Consider the following 5,723-nt stretch of genomic DNA (forward strand, 5'->3'; position numbering starts at 1 on the left):
GCCGATGTCAGCATGGTTTTCATTCTGTCGATGGAATTCATAACTCCCGCCGACCGACATAACATATCGGCGATAGAGGAACAGATGGCGCAATTGGCTTTGGAGCCAATGACAGCCACATTTGAGAAACCCGAGGATGAAAAACGACAGCACCTCAAGGCATTATTCCTCAAAGGACATGTTAACGATCGACCTGTCACCAGGCTACTAGTCGATGGAGGCGCTGCAGTCAACATCATGCCGTATGCCATGTTCCAGAAGTTAGGAAAAAGCGACAATGATTTGACCAAGACGGACATGATGCTCAAGGACTTCGAAGGCAACGTGTCTCCTGCCCGCGGCACGCTTTGCGTCGACCTCACCATCGGCAGTAAGACTCTTCCCACCACTTTCTTTATTATTAATGGCAAAGGGTCCTACAACATGCTACTCGGTCGAGATTGGATACATGCAAATTGCTGCATCCCGTCTACAATGCACCAATGCCTCGTACAATGGGTCGGCGACAACATCGAAATAGTCACCGCCGATTCCGCGTACAGCGTCGCGGCGGCCGATACACAGCAATGGAGCTGCGAGCACGTCAAGTGCATTTCTGGGAGGACGTGGGACACCGATTTTCTGAAGGTGTCCGATTTTGGTCTACAGCCGATCCGAGCAGTCGGCTCTAAAGATTCAGATTAAATGGATCAGTTCGCCCGGGAAGACTGGAAGCTAGGGCACGGGTTTACATCAGCCGATTCATTAGAAATGATAGATTTGGGCGATGGAACCAAGCCAAGGCTGACGTACATTAGTGCTAATTTGGATCCGGAATACAAATGTAAATTGACAGATTTATTGAAAGAGTTTAAAGATTGTTTTGCTTGGGAATACCATGAAATGCCCGGATTAGACCGGTCCATTGTCGAACACCGGCTGCCTATAAAGCCGGGATATCGGCCATATCAGCAGCCCGCACGATGGTGTAATCCTAAAATCTTACCTGACATAAAGGCCGAAATCACAAGGCTGATTGAAGCAAAATTTATTCGGCAATGCCGTTATGCCGAATGGATCTCCAACATCGTGCCCGTATACAAGAAGAACAGAAAGCTATGCGTGTGCATTGACTTCAGGAACCTTAATCAGGCTACGCCGATGGACGGATACCCGATGCCGATGGCCGATGTGTTAATAGACGCCGCCGCGGGTCACAAAGTCATCAGTTTCATGGATGGGAACACCGGATACAATCAAATACTAATGGCCGAAGAGGACATATCGAAAACAGCTTTCAGGTGCCCAGGTCACCTCGGATTGTTCGAATGGGTGGTAATGACTTTCGGTTTGAAGAACGCCGGTGCTATGTATCAACGAGCCATGAATTACATATTTCACAAACTTATCGGCATACTAGTAGAAATTTACATCGACGACGTCGTGGTCAAATCAAAAGGACACCGGGAACATCTGGCCGATTTGCGGCAAGTGTTGGAATGCACGAGAAGGCATGGGTTAAAAATGAATCCGAACAAATGTGCTTTCGGCGTATCCGCCGGACAATTCTTGGGTTTCATGGTTCATGAGCGTGGGATAGAGATCAACCGGAAGACTATAGCGGCTATCAATAAAATCATGGCCCCGCAGAATAAAACCGAGTTACAGTCATTAATCGGTAAGGTCAATTTCATCAGAAGATTCATATCCAACCTATCCGGACGTATCCAAGCTTTCACACCGTTATTAAAATTAAAACCCGACCAAGAATTCGTATGGGGAGAAGAGCAACGCAAGGCTCTAGAAGACATCAAGCAGTACTTGGCCTCACCTCCTGTGTTGGTCCCACCACAAACTGGTAAGCTGTTCAAGCTATATATATCGGCCGATGAGCGAGATATCGGTTCGGCATTAATCCAGGAGTTTGAGGGAAAGGAACGGGTGATATATTATGTTAGCAGAAGACTTTTGGACGCCGAAACAAGATATCCCCCGGTAGAGCGGCTATGCTTATGTCTTTACTTCTCATGCACCAAGCTCAGGCACTACTTATTATCGGCAGAATGCGTAGTCGTATGCAAGGACGACATAGTGAAGTACATGTTGTCATTGCCGATTTTGAAAGCGCGGATTGAAAAGTGGATTTTGGCTTTATCAGAGTTTGATCTACGATACGAATCGGCAAAAGCCATCAAAGGTCAGGTTATGGCCAATTTCGTCGCCCAGCACTGTGGACTAGAAATCGCCGTCGTGGAACCAGTACCGTGGACCTTATATTTTGATGGCTCGTCATGTGGGGTCGGATCGGCAATCGGCATCGTTCTCATATCGCCTTGGGGGGCAAGTTATGATTTCTCTCTGCCGATAGAAGCATTCGCTACCAATAACCAGGCGGAGTAACGGGCCGTCCTAAAAGGGTTACAATTGTTAAGAGAGATTAAGGCCGACACCGTCGAGATTTTTGGAGATTCCATGCTCATCGTGGACCAATTGACAGGAAGATCCGAGTGCAAGGATGACGTATTAAGGATTTATTATGAAGATTGCCTCCAGTTTCTGAAGGAATTCAAATCCGCGGTTATTGAGCATATCCCCAGGGATTATAATGAAGAGGCCAACAGGCTTGCCCAGCACGCGTCCGGGTATCGGCCGATTCAAGGCGCCATGGTTCTGGAACTCGCGACCGACGACTGGCGAAAAGAGATCACCGATTATTTAAAAGACCCGTCTAAGAAAGTGGATCGGAGAATACGATTTCAGGCCACAAAATATGTGTTACTGAAAAATGACTTGTTCTACTGGACGATTGATGGTGTTCTACTCAAATGCCTAGGGACGGAGGAGGCAAAGACCCTGATGGGAGAAATCCACGAAGGGGTGTGTGGAGCTCACCAATCGGCGCATAAGATGAAGTGGATGATTAGGAATAATGGATATTACTGGCCGACAATCCTTGAGGACTGTTTCAAATATTATAAAGGATGCCAAGATTGTCAAAAATATGGGAACGTGCAACGCGCGCCCGCATCGGCTATGAATCCAATTATCAAGCCGTGGCCGTTCAGAGGTTGGGGAATAGACCTCATCGGACAAATTTATCCTCCGTCAAGTAAAGAACATAAATTCATTCTGGTAGCCACAGATTATTTCACCAAATGGGTGGAGGCGATTCCATTAAAGGCCGTAACGTCGGCCGCTATGGTCGATTTCGTAACGGACCATATTGTCTATCATTTCGGCATCCCTCAGACTATCACAACCGATCAAGGGACGATGTTCACGTCGGGAGAGTTCGAGGAGTTCACGGCCGATATGGGGATCAAGCTGCTAAATTCCTCCCCGTATTATGCTCAGGCTAACAGTCAGGCTGAATCTTCCAATAAGGGGATAATTAAGTTAATCAAGAGGAAGATTGAGGAACAACCCAAAAAATGGCACTTATGTCTAACCGAAGCTCTATGGGCATACAGGATGGCCTGCCACGGGGCTACCAAGGTGTCTCCTTATCAACTGGTGTACGGTCATGAGGCGGTATTGCTATGGGAGTTGAGAACAGGATCAAGATGTACGTCGCTTCAAGATCAGCTGACGGCCGATGATTACTCCTCGCTCATGAAAAGGGAACTCGACGATTTGGCAGGTCAGCGTTTGAGAGCCTTGATCAGTATCGAGGAAAACAAAAAGAAAGTGACCAGATGGTATGACAGTAAGGTCAAAGTCAAGCAGTTCTCCCAAGGGGATTTGGTATGGAAGTTAGTGTTGCCGATTAGATCTAAAGATCCTAAATTCGGTAAGTGGTCTCCCACTTGGGAAGGGCCGTATAGAATCGGCCGATGTGCCCCAGGAAACGCTTACATTCTGGAAACGATCGAAGGAGAAGAATTTACTAGGACCTTAAACGGGAGGTACTTGAAAAGGTATTACCCCAGTATATGGGTCGGAGCATAAGAATTGATCGCAGGGCATGACAAGACAGAATGATCACTCCCTGAACGATCATACAGCCGATACGAGAAAAGAAATCGCCTAAAGGAGAAAAATAATCGTTCAAATCGGCCGATTTATCATTCGGTACGAATGATGAGTTACACGGCTGACGTGGTACAAGTCGCCCTTAGAACAAAAAATACTCAACTGCGTTTCTTCTTGAGTTCCCTCTCAATCCGACCTAATTCTATCAGAAGGCAGGTGCTTCATTCTTCCACATCTTTCATCGCGGCCTCCGCCTCAACCTGGCGAGGAAGAGGATGGCTCTGATCCAACACTGGGCGAGATGTCCCCGCCGCGGCGTTTTCAAGGACAACAGGACGAGGGAGTGGGTGGCTCCTGTCAACTTGCGGTCGCCTGTAACCATTGCCGTCAATGAAGTCCCAAATCCGTTGGACGTCGGCAGGAACGTGATCTCTAAGTTCTTCACGGTGTGCCTTGATCAAGTCCCTATCCTCTTGCGACAATGGCTCGTCAGAGTGCATGAGTTCGATCGCCCATTCGAGTTCGGGACTAAGGCGCCTTGGCTGAAAAGGTTAAACATATAACCGCCTAAAAGTTAGGATGATTTAAAGGAATCAAACTGAAAAAAGTGGAGATGGATCTCGTACGTGATTGACGGAAGAAGAGGAGAAAGAAGAAGACGAAGAAGACATGACTACGAATGTTCCGATGAAAACGTAATTGGGGAAAAAGGAATCGAGTGGTGCAGGTATTCTCGAGAGCAAAACCAAGGCCGGTATTTATAAGAAGAGAAAGGGCGGAGGTTTGGTAAGACGCGTCCCATCAGAAGGAAAGGGGTAATAAATAAGAAGGCGCCGCGAAGGACAGTCAAAAGGTATTAATGTTCTTACAAAACGGCCAGTACTTTTACAGATCATCCCAGAAGGGCGTTAATGGCCGCAATCGCTCGTCGCCTGATCTGATCGGCCGAGTCTAAGACTCGCTGGTCATCCTCCGCTAACCCTGGGACTTCTCACATATGGTGATGAAGTCTGAGGGTCTCGTGGGCCAGATGCTGCCTCTCCTACTTCAAATCGGCGATAACGGAGGGGAGCTCCTGAAGCTTCTTCTCTTCAATGGCTATCTCTTTGGTTACCCTCTCCATCTCCTTGGCAAGTTCCGCTCTTCGGCGCTTGAGACGATCTATCGTACCGACGAGTCCGGGACGAGAGTTCTCGAGGAAGTGAAACCGATGGTGTACCTCCTGGGCCCGATGCTTGTACGAGTCCTCCTCCTCACGAGTCTTGGCCAGCTTGGCGCGATCGGCCATGTGACGCAGAGCCCTAAAGACCGGGATCCGCATTGATTCAATATATGCCGCCTGCCAAGGCTTCTTCGGCCTCTTCTGGGACTCGGTCGCTGACGTCACCAAAGAGCTGTCGAATCGGCGAGGCGTCCTCTACCAATCGGCCGATGTATTCTTGAAGGAGGGTTCGTATACTTTCGAGCTTAGCACGGACGTCGTCGGGTACTGAGCTCAAGGTCACTTGACGAGAGGCGACTTCTTCGTCGTCAGAGAGCGCAACCGCAAACGAGAAGAGGCTATTATTGGGAGTGTCCTGTTCCTACAAGGTGATAAATAAAAAAAATAATAAGTCAGCCAATGATGATAGCAAATCGACCAATGAAACTTCTTACCTCTTTGAAATGGATCTCTTCCATCTGCGTCTGCGGAATCACTACCCTTGGCTCGGGGACTGGCGCGATCGGCTCGTCGGAAGAGGAGGATTCGACGATAATCGGCGTTCTGCTCG

Source organism: Setaria italica, chromosome II, assembly GCF_000263155.2.
Source record: "Setaria italica strain Yugu1 chromosome II, Setaria_italica_v2.0, whole genome shotgun sequence".
NCBI lineage: Eukaryota > Viridiplantae > Streptophyta > Magnoliopsida > Poales > Poaceae > Setaria > Setaria italica.